General features: G+C 46.4%; 3 non-coding genes across 3 annotated transcripts; 2 read left to right on the forward strand and 1 right to left on the reverse strand.

The window, feature by feature from the left end:
* Positions 1-2101: 2101 nt before the first annotated feature.
* TRNAL-UAG (transfer RNA leucine (anticodon UAG)) lies at positions 2102-2183 on the forward strand. Its single transcript has one exon. It is a non-coding gene; the product is annotated as a tRNA-Leu (tRNA).
* A 2810-nt stretch (positions 2184-4993) lies between these two features.
* On the reverse strand, positions 4994-5085 carry TRNAY-GUA (transfer RNA tyrosine (anticodon GUA)). The gene is given in 2 exon segments: positions 4994-5029; positions 5049-5085. It is a non-coding gene; the product is annotated as a tRNA-Tyr (tRNA).
* Positions 5086-7508: 2423 nt separating this feature from the next.
* On the forward strand, positions 7509-7580 carry TRNAP-UGG (transfer RNA proline (anticodon UGG)). The gene has a single exon. It is a non-coding gene; the product is annotated as a tRNA-Pro (tRNA).
* The last annotated feature ends 3595 nt before the right edge of the window (positions 7581-11175 follow it).

An 11175-nucleotide genomic window follows, 5' to 3' on the forward strand; every position in this document is an offset into this window, starting at 1 on the left:
TTAAATATGACTATATAATCTCATTTCATCATCTCATCAGTATGAGGCTTCCCAAGGCCCACCCATAGACCCTGAGTCTCTTGCCTGGTTCAGTACTAGACAAATAGTTCAATAAATATTGATGTTTTAAATATCAATACTTGTTCTCTCTCCTCCCATCCACTCCCTACCTCCTTTCAAGGAATAAAGAGCCCCAGGCCTTTTCTGTCTTTCAAATTGATGCTTCCTCGTGTTATGCACAAAACGTGCGTGGTTGCACAGGATTTCTAGGTTCTCTCCAATTTGAGATTAGCATCAGTCTTTCCATTGCTGTGGCGTGTTGCAAAGACTTGCGTGTACTGCTGGAGGCAATAAGCTCACGTTCGCTTTTATCTGAGGATTCTCAAAAAGTGTGAAAACACAAAGTGAAGTTTCTCAGAAGTCGTACCCTTCAGCCAAAGGGGCTGGCGATGGCTACTTGAACCCCTCCATCTCCAGTGATGTGGAACATAGAAACCACACCTTTGCCCATTCCGCTAGACTAGCTGGCTTTCGCCGCTAACCATCTCCGAGCGTGCGCCTCGCTCCTGACTCCGGTAGCTTCTGGAGAGAAAGAGAACTTAGTTGGAGCCCAAGGGTAGACATCCAGCTCTGCCCCGGGAGCTCAGATTGCCTATCAACTGGGACCAGAGGGAGGGAACGAGAGGACGAAGCGGAGCGACCAGGGCGGGCATAACCCGGTGTGGGCGGGGGTGAGACGGGGGCGGGGTGGAGGGGACTTGGTTCAGAGGGCAGCCGGGACTGGAGGGGGTGGAGGGTTGATGGGGAGCCCGAGGAGAGCCCGCCTCCGGCCTCGGACCCTGGGAGCCCCTTCCTAAACCGGCCCCAGCCTTCTCCCACTCGCCACTCCCACTTCCCGGCCTCGGTCCTAAATTCATCCGGTGCTCCCTGAGCCCTATTTCCAAGCAGCTTTTCTAGTACTTCTTTTCTGTTCATCGGCCCCCACTCCCTTCCTGGAAGCAAAGACGGGAACTAGCAGGACCTTCGCCCCGTGAAGATCCGGTGAAGAACAATTTTGCCTCTCTCTAAGCACCCCTGACCCCGACCCCTCAAGCCACCACGGAAGGACTTCGGAGAGCCCTTGGGCAAGGGGAGGCAAGAGCAGGGTGTTTTTTATGAGTGATCGAGGAGGAGAGTAAGAGTTAGGAAGTTAGGAAACTTTAATTAGACTCCTAGGAGAATTTCTGCATCCGGAGACCCAGACATGGCCAATCAGAAACAGCAAAGAAGAATATATGTAACGTGTAACCCAGGACTTTTAGCGCCTACTAGAGGTCATTGACAGGTACGAGATCCCACTTGGGTGCTGGAGGTCCCCAGGATCACTTCTGCAACTTTACTTAGCCTTCCCTCTACTCCATTCGAAAGAAACGATATGGAGCCTAGTGGATCCAGGACCCCAGGGAAGCCCGGGACCCACTCCTTCCCGGTGTGGGAAGTTTCTTGGATGTAACCTCCCTCTGGCAGTCACCTTGGTCCCTACATAAGGGAAATGGTTCAGAGGCTACATGCGCATGGGTCTACCCCAGAGTGCTACTTTCCAAAAAATTAGACCCAATCTCTCCATTCTGACTGAACCTGCAGGGGATGCGATCAAGGATTTTCTTTTTTATCGGTGACAGGCTTACCAGATCTGTCAACGGAAGGGGGCCTCTTACTGGATCTCCGGCTCCATTCGCACTGTGAGTTTCACAGCCACAGACCAACGACCCAACAGCGAGGAGTTCCTTATTCAGTCTTCTGTAATCACTTGCAATAAGTCGCCAGTGAGATGGGTTTTTGTTTTTTGTGTTTTGCTTTTCCCTTTCGGCGTGGAATTGCCTAGGTTAAAGAAAAGGCGGAAGTCTTCAAAGGATATTCATGCTAATATCATTGACCACTTTCTAGCTCACTCCCCAGGCCTGTGAGAATGCGATGGTTTCTACTCTCTCCAAGTTTGCTCAGAACCCTAGGGGTAAATGAAAACAGTGAAGGAGACCCGACTAACCATGAAGAAAATTCAGAATGTTGAGCCTGGGCTCGGTAATAAACAGCTCAAGGATGAAAAGCCGTAACTGCATGTGGTAGTGTGGCCGAGCGGTCTAAGGCGCTGGATTTAGGCTCCAGTCTCTTCGGGGGCGTGGGTTCGAATCCCATCACTGCCAACTGTGTTTTAGTCGAGCTGTAAATCCGAAGTAATACAGAAATTCCGATTAAATCCCAAACGATCCTCTTTCTTCCAGCAAGAATTACCCCGGAACTTCGATCAGTACCCGCTCCCCGCCCCCCCGCTGCCCGAGAAATACCTATTACCGAATATCAAGTCGGGTTACCTCGGATCCCTCCCGACATCCAGTGCCGAAACTAGCGGTATGCACCCGACTCGACTTTTCATTGTGTCCAAGTTTTTGTGTTCCCGCAATGGGGAATTCTTTCGGTCCTCCTCTTCTAAAACCCATGCTCACATTGAATCATTCTCATGACCTGGCTTAGGCACCATCCAGTAGGGAAGGCTTCCTAGAAAGTGCCCCGTAGCCTCCATCAGCCCGACGCCCACACTGGTTTAGGAGCTGCAGCTGTGTGATCCCGAAGTAACCTGCACAGACCCGATTTTGCTTTTAATCACATTACTTTTGTAATTGAATATGATGAATGAATGAAGGCAGAAAGCCACTTCCTACCAGGCTTCCAGATGTCACTCAGGCATGGGGGTGGAGTAGGGCAGGTAAACGGTTCTTTTGAATTTGACTTTGCAGGTGGGTTTGTGATTCCAAAACATTTCAAAGCGGATTCTTGGCTGACTCCGTGCGTCTGGCCCAGTGGGGTGTGCTGTGAATGTTGGCTTAGCCACTGCTCTGCCCCTTCCACAAGTGAATTCACTTATCTTGGAGACTGTCCAGGTCTCTGAGCAACCCAACTGCAATACCTGTGCAGAACCTAACTCAGTGTGGGAAAGAGGAGCAGGTAAACTCAGGGTCTATTTAGTGGTCCCCTATTAGAATGGTTGTCCCACCGCACTTCTCAGCCGAGTCAGCCCGTTACCCCACGGCAGTACTCACAGATTTGGCTGTACAGCTCTCTCAAGGAGGTACGAATTTCCCTGCAGTGCCTTGAGGAATGAATGAAAGGAACAGAGCAGTAGACTAGGACTCTGTGCAGGAACCATGGTCTAGGGATTTTTTAATGACACTTTTTAATTCTGCCTTCCTTTTTATGTCTTTCCCCCTCCTCAATCAAAAGCTTCTCCTGTGTCCTCCCAGACCCACTCCCATTTCACTTTGATGACTCCTCCAGACCAGTTCCTTTCATTTTTTACCCACCTTAGGCCCCTGAGGTCTTTACAAAAGCAATAAACAAAACAAACCTCTAAAGTCCATAGTTTACATTAGGGTTTATTCTTGGTGTTGCACATTCTATGGGTTTTGACAAATGTATAATTATATATCTATATCCACCATTAAAGTATCATACAGAATAGTTTCACTGCTCTAAAAATCCTCAATGCCTCACCAGTGCATCCCTCCCTCCCCTTTAACCTCTGGCAAACACTGATCTTTTATCATCTCCATGTTGCCTTTTCCAGAATGTCATATATTTGGAATCATACAATATGTAGCCTTTTCAGACTGGCATCTTTCACTTAGTAATACACATTTAAAGTTCCTCCATATCATTTCATGGCTTGATATCTCATTTCTTCCTGGTGCTGAATAATATTCCATTGTATGGATGTACCACAGTTTATTTATCTATTTGCCTATTGAAGGATATCTTTACTGTTTCCCAGTTTGGGAAGTTATACATACATAAAGCTGCTATAAACATTCATGGGCAGGTCTTTGTGTGGACATAAGTTTTCACCTCATTTGAGTAAGTACCTAGGAATGTGATTCCTGGATTTTATGGTGAGAATATATTTAGTTTTGTAAAAAACTGCCAGAATGTCTTCCATAGTGGCAGAGTGTATTTTTAAACTTCATTTTGTAAGGTTAAAACACTGTTTTTTAAAAAATTTCATTTATATATGTGACATATTTTGAAAAAAACCTTAAAGTAAAAAGAACACAATCTACCCACAGACAAACATCTTTTGCCATATTTCCTCTTCTCCAAAAATGAATGATAAATTTCTAGAAGCAGGAAGAGAATATCTGATCAAACACAAGGTTTTTTTTTTTTTTCCGGTATGCGGGCCTCTCATTGTTGTGGCCTCTCCCGCTGCGGAGCACAGGCTCGGGACGCGCAGGCTCAGCAGCTATGAGCTCACGGGCACGTGGGATCTTCGCGGACCGGGGAACGAACCCATGTCTCCTATATCAGCAGGCGGACTCGCAACCGCTGCGCCACCAGGGAAGCCCCAGCACACAGCCTCTTTATAAGGTTCCTGATTTATAATGCCCAACTATCCTCCAGAAAGTAGTGACATTCTACAAGAAAATCCTCGTCACTGTATCCTGCCCAGTACTAAATAATAAACACTCTCTAATTTGGTGGCGCAGCAATATCCCCTAGTTTTAATTAGTATTTCTTCTTCTTATTGAAGGAACATTTCCACATGCATATTTTGTCTTTTGCATTGCTTATTCTCTACACTGTTTGTTTACATTGCTTTGAAGAACAGATATTTCTACAGTATTTCTCTTTAAACCCTGAATTGCCCAGTATAAAATATTCACAGTAAGGGAAAAGTGTAGGGATGGGGTGGGGTTGAGGGATGTTACCCAATATTCAGTCAAGGCTAGCTGGTCTTCAAGATTAGGAGATAACATTCAAATCTAAAAGGGGAACTATTAATTCATATCTCCTCTGTAAATCGAATCACGTGTACTGCATGATCACAAAGAGGACACACAAAATTGTTTCATAGTCGGCAAAAAGCTGTTCTTTTGTTGCCTGAAAACAGAGCTAAAGTAAATGTTTTACAGTCGTCGGTATAGGAGGATAAAACCTGGCACGCAGCAAAATTTCACATCCTTCCTTCGAGCCGGAATCGAACCAGCGACCTAAGGATGACAGAAGGTAAATTACCTCTACAGTCCTCCGCTCTACCAGCTGAGCTATCGAAGGACACAATTGTTGAAAGTTAGTGTCAATCATTGAGCATATAGTAACAGCCAGAGAGAGGTCTAGCTTCTTTGTATTTAAAGTTCGGGCTCAAATTGGAGGTCAGGAAGTCTCCAGAGAGTTGAATCTCTGGTGAACCAAATCCAGGGAGCAGCCGGGGGCCGAAGGACGAGGAGTCTGAATCCGAGGAAGTAAGCGATAGGAACAGAACAGGAGCCATCCGGATTGGGTGTATCTGCGTAGCTTCTGGACTAGGCTGTCCCAGAGTAATCTGCAAACCAGGTCTCCCTCCAGGAGCACAGGAAAAACTGGGGCGCCAGGCATATTGCAAGTGGCGAAATGTGCAGGACGCCACGCTCCAGTGGCAGCAGCCGGGGGATCATGGCCATCCATAGGCCGAGGCTAATTAGCTCTTTTCCATAAACACAGGTGTGTGTGGACTCCGCCAAGCCCTGGAGTGTTCTCGCAGAGACTTGAGTAATCTAGTTTCTCCACTACTTACTGAATGGTATAAACACCTGGCTTTCCCCCAGGATCATAGTGCCCCCAATCCTATAATCTTTCGTCCCAAATACTCAGGATCTGATTTTCCCTGAAACATCACACAGTGCTAGCTTGCTTTCAACAGTCAGTGGACGCAAGAAAAGGAGAGAGCCACCCTCTTTGCAACGAAAGCACGCAGAGGCCCCAGCGAGAATTGAACGCACAGTCACTGGTTTACAGGATCAGTGCACTAGCCCGTAAGCTATGGAGCCTAGCCATGATCCTATGGCTTGTATTGAATTCCCTAAGTTTTAAAAGCTGCAGCCAAATGGCATATCTAAACAAAATTTAATAAATACTTAAAAATTAAAAGGAATTTCTTTTGAAGGAAGCGCTTCTTTATGTACGAGGAAGAAACATGTTCTTGACTAGGCCCAAACGGGAATGTAATTCACTGGAAGAGCCCTGGTGGCACCTACAGTGCCTGCTCCTCAGTCTCAGGCCTGACAAGTCACTGAACTTGGGCAACACCAGGGCCACGAGCGGAGCCGTGGGATAAAGTGGGGTAGGTGAGGGTGCCTTACCGAAGAAAAGGATGCGAGACATGGCATCACGTCACTGTCTCCCATCTGCTTGGATTCTTAAAGTAACTGCTCCTGCTCTCGTAGACTGAGATTAGGGTTTGTTTGTTTGCTTTTAAAAGGAGGCGGCCTTGTCGAAGCCCAGAACTTACCCCTTGGGCCCTCAGAATGGAGGGGGCCGGGGGCGAGGCAGTGAGGATGTGAAGGCATCCAGGCGTCCAGGCCGCCCCCTCCCACGACCTTTCAGCGGAGTCAGGTTCGGTCATAGTCAGTCTGGGCCTGAGATTCCTCCAGGTTTCCTGAAGCAGAAACTGGCTTTAGAAAAGGAATAACCTTTCCCTCGGTCCTTTAACACTCTTTGCTAACAGCTCGGAGTCTGAACGGTAGCTGCTTCTCTCTCGGCCTCCGGGCTCTTCTAAATGCCCAACCTGAAGTCCAGAATCAGCAGAAAGTGGCGATACATTAGAGGGCTGGGAAGGGAGCGCTCCCCTTCTTTTCTCTCCCGTCTTAGCCCGCGCAGCAGTCTGGCGCCGATGTTTAGCCATTCATTCAACTGTTATTTATCGAGTTTTCCCCCTACGCCAAGAATGTGCTCGGTGCACGGTGAACAGGTGTGACCAAGCGAAACAGGCTAGAACCCAAGAGCGTCGTTCCCCGAGCAGAAGGGACTGCGGCGTAAGGACAACGCTCTCCCTTCCCATTCCAACCACCACCTTCTAGGTGATAGAGAAGCGGGCGAGGGCAAGCTTCTCTAGAAGAGGATATTGGAAGTGGGCAACTCTCCCGGACGGTTGCCATGTTCTGTGCGCCCTTGAAGGGTGCCTTAAATCTAGACCTATAGTACAAAGTTCATTAAGTAAAGCTGAAAGGAAGCAGCAAGAGCATGTTACAGGGTGTGAGATAGCAGGGCAGGCTAAGACAATGGTTCTAGGATTTGACCTCCGCAGGGGCGTGGTATCGAGTTCCTCCGCTGCCGCACCCTGGGGAGGAGGGTCTTTTGACGAAATCAACGTTTTGGGTTTTTCTTGTTGTTTTGGTTTGTTTCTTTTTTTTTTTTTTTTGTCCTTACTTGTCCTCCATCCCCAGACCACCTGCAATGGTGTTGGTCCTAACCCTGTAAGTACTCGGGCCCTCGTCAGAGGGTCCACAGGTGGACTAGCAGCTCAGCCTGAGTCCCATACTGAACGTTCCTACCTCTGGAACGCTGTGGCTCAGGTTCCTCCGAATCTGCACGGTGACGCTCTTGGGGTCTGGAGAAAATCGCTGGACTTAGGAGAGGAATCAAAAACGGTCCTCAGATATTGTGATGCAACTAACAGAATGTATGAATATTCCTAAAGAGAAAGCGGTGGCTTCGCGGGTGGCTCGTTGGTCTAGTGGTATGATTCTCGCTTTGGGTGCGAGAGGTCCCGGGTTCAAATCCCGGACGAGCCCTACCTTTCCCCTTCTTTCTTCTCTCTTTTTCCCCCTCCCTCTTTAGAGCTAAATGAAGCCAACACCGCCCAGTCTAGATCCACCTAGGTGAAGTCCCTTTCAACCTCGACCTGATTCGAGATTAGCTTGTGAGCAAGTTGGCCACTTCTGTCGACCAATTCAGGGACAACGAAGATGCTACCGTGGGCCAAGGGCTTCGTTGTATAGATAGGGGCCCCTCGTCCCGCTATGACAGGCTTTTTTGTCAGGAATATCTTGCTCAGGCAGGTCTCACGCCGGCACTTCGAGCGGAAAAAAACTAGTGCACTTCTCACTAGGGCATTTCACATGGAAAAGAGTGGTACCTGGAGGCGTGTTGGGGTCGCAGCGCCATACAGAACCCTCTTCCTGAGGCCCTAGTCCGTCTACCCCAGAGTCGCAAGTGCTGTGTTAGTCTTCCTAATGCTAAATAGGGGCCCCGGGAACCCTCGGGCTCAAAGGGTGCAGATATTCATTCCGTCCAAAAGGAGTACGGTTGAATTATTTTCAGGCGTTACTTTCCAAAACGCAATATAACATAGTGACAGTCGTCTTGCCATTTCTGGCAAGAATCACCCGGCTCCTTAGTGCCCTTTGATAGCTCACTTGGAAAACCAGCAGGCTATGGTGTGAGGTGTCTACCTGTAACCTCAGAGTGTGGTTGATCCTGGTTTGTCGAAGTTGCCCAAACATAGAAACGACTGGTACGATAGGCCTTCAAACTTGCTAGTCTTCCTGAACTGCTTGTACAAGGGAATCTTTGACAGGATTTCTGTCTGACCTGATCATATTTGCCCTTTGCAAGGTTCGTCTCTTGGAAAAGGTATGTACTCAGGCAAGAATAAAGGGGTTTGTGATCGGTAATTGGAGGGAGGGGAGAGAGTAGAATCTTCCAGGACATCCTGACTTCTAGGTTGGTTGTCTCCTGAGAAAGGTGTTATATCTAGCCTGGGCTTTGATGTATTTGCTGAATGATTACTGGTGGAGATGAACAGAAGGAAGTTGGATATAAAGTCCTGAGATTCAAGAGAAAGATCCAAACCAGAGAAAGGAATTTTAGGAATAAAAAACACAGGGCAGTGGTTAACCAGTGGTTAACACTGGTTTTGGAAAGAACCCACAGGGAAGAGGATTAATAGAGAGAGGAAGGATTTAAAGACAGGCCCTGGTGATCACTAGTGTTTAAAAATCTGATGGCTGATTTGCTAACTCAGGGGCTGTTGACAATCTTTACCAGCATTTAAAGCAGAAAGTTTAGGGAAGATGATAGCACTGGATGGGTTGAAGAATGAGGGGAAGGTGTGGAAACTAAGTAAATCATTCTTTTTAGGATCTTGACTGTGAAGGGGAGGACCTAGCCAGTTCACACGTCTGGCTCGGAGGTCTTAGGGTAGCCCCACAATTATTTTGTGGGGCCTTTCTTTCCCTGCCCTGAAACCTGAGCAAAGGTGTGTTGGGTTGCCAAGAGTGCACTCCTTGGCTTTGGTATGTTCTGACTCTTAAGGGATTTTATCACCAGCACAGATGAAAATGGCAGCATTACTCCTCCCGTCACCATGGTAAGAGGCAGAAATACTGGCTACAATCAGGACAGAGGGAATTCTGCAGCACTTGAAAAAAAAACAAATTAAAGAATAGCTCATGGGCAACTTGTTGGAAGCTGAGAACTTGCTTGTTGGGGCTGAGAACTACCAGTTCATCCTCATTGACTGGGGAATGTCAGGGGTCACAGAGAAGGTCTGGATCTGGGAAAACCTGCCAAAGTCCTTACTGCCAAAATCCTTTCTGTATTGTCAGATCTTGAAATGTTTCCTATATCGGCAATGCATTTAAAAAAAAAAAAAGGGAGATATCCATATGCAAAGTTTTGCATAATCATGGTTTTCCTGGAACAAGGATCTTTAAGGAGGGACTTGACTGTGTATAGCCACTGAACTTATCTGCTCCAAGGCCCACTCAGCAGCTCAGCCAGTAGAGTCAGGGCCTGTACAATCTTAGCTGAGCTGCTAAACTGTCTTCCTCACCTCCTGAGCATAACTATGGTACTTCTCAGCCAATGTGGGCCTTTAGTATGCTATTGTCAACGTGACCCCCTTTGAATTACACAAAAGTGTCCCCAGGAAATCACTACAGAGCATGACTGTTTGACACTTTTTCATCCCTTATGTCGTTTGTCCCTTCAAGAAACAAAAACGTAATGAGTCTTTGCTATGTTCTAGATTTCCAGGTACTCTTCTAGATGGCAAGGAAACAAACTCAGGTATGACCCAGTCTCTGTCTTCAAGGGGTTTGCAAAATAATGGGAAACAGGAGAAATGCTGCAGCTTATTAGTATTGCAAAAGAAATTATATCATTTAGGATTCAATCAAAGAGGAACCACTCTAAGTGATGAAGAATAAGAGATTTATTATAATTCTGGGAATTGATGAAGAAGTTTATGTAAGGCCCTTGCCTCTATGTCTAGAGTTGGGCCTGAATCTCTGTGACTCAGCAGGATGAGCAGTTGAGAAGGACACGTGGGCATGAAGTGAGGAGAATCAGTGCAAACCGACACCATGAAATCCACAAAGACAAACTGAAATCAAAAGGGCAGACTGGAACCTACAGCTGTCTCTCACTGTCTCCAACCTTGTTGATGTGGGAGACCTGCAGGAGAAGCTTGCTCCCTTCATTATGGAGATACCCATGCACTTGGCCTAGGAGTTGGAGGAGCTGAAGGAGGAGATTCATTTGTGCCAGAGGGGTTGTGGGTCCAACTGAAGCCCCATGCCAACAAGTGAACAAGCAGACCAGCATCAAAAAGTGCAAGGTGCAACAGAGCCTGGCATCCTATGCCAACCTTCAGAACACTGCGGCTGCTATGTGTGACATTTTCACCTTCCAAATCTCACTACAAATTTCACCATATCCATATAGAAAATTTAGATCCATACAGAAAAGAAAATTCTCGATAATGTAGTTCTAGCTTAGATAAACTGACACAGTGCAAAGTCAACTTTCTTGGGCGCCTTCTAAGTACCAGGCTCTGTTCTATGTGTTTGGAACACATTCTTATTTTCAGTTTCCTCTTATTTTGTGATCTCTGGAAATAACCTTTTTTTCCTTGACAGCTTAGCTAATATTTAATGGCTTTATTAAAGAGGATACACCTGCAAAACAAAACAAAAATAAAACAAAGCACACACACAAAAAAAGAGCAATTGGAAACGTAGAGACAAAATCAGGCAAGTGTGGTCCCAGGAAAATCAAAGAATAAGACTGATTTAAATAAGAAGCCAAGATTATCTGTGCCAAGTACTGCTGAGATTAAAGTGAAGAGTAAAAAAAATATTTATGGCACAGAAATTTATAAAATAAGACTGAAAAAAATACATTCACAGATTGCTCCTTAGTACAATTTTTATTGTGATATTTCTATTCCTAATCACATTCACTTACCTAATATTTGCTCTTGTGCTTTATTAGTAAAATGCCATCTTGTTAGATCCACTTTAAAATTTTACAATAATCTTATTACATTTTTGACCCACAGTCAGAGAGAGAGAGAGAGAGAGAGAGAGAGAGACATCCCTATCT

This window comes from Globicephala melas, chromosome 2 (genome assembly GCF_963455315.2).
Source record: "Globicephala melas chromosome 2, mGloMel1.2, whole genome shotgun sequence".
Taxonomy (NCBI): Eukaryota; Metazoa; Chordata; class Mammalia; order Artiodactyla; family Delphinidae; genus Globicephala; species Globicephala melas.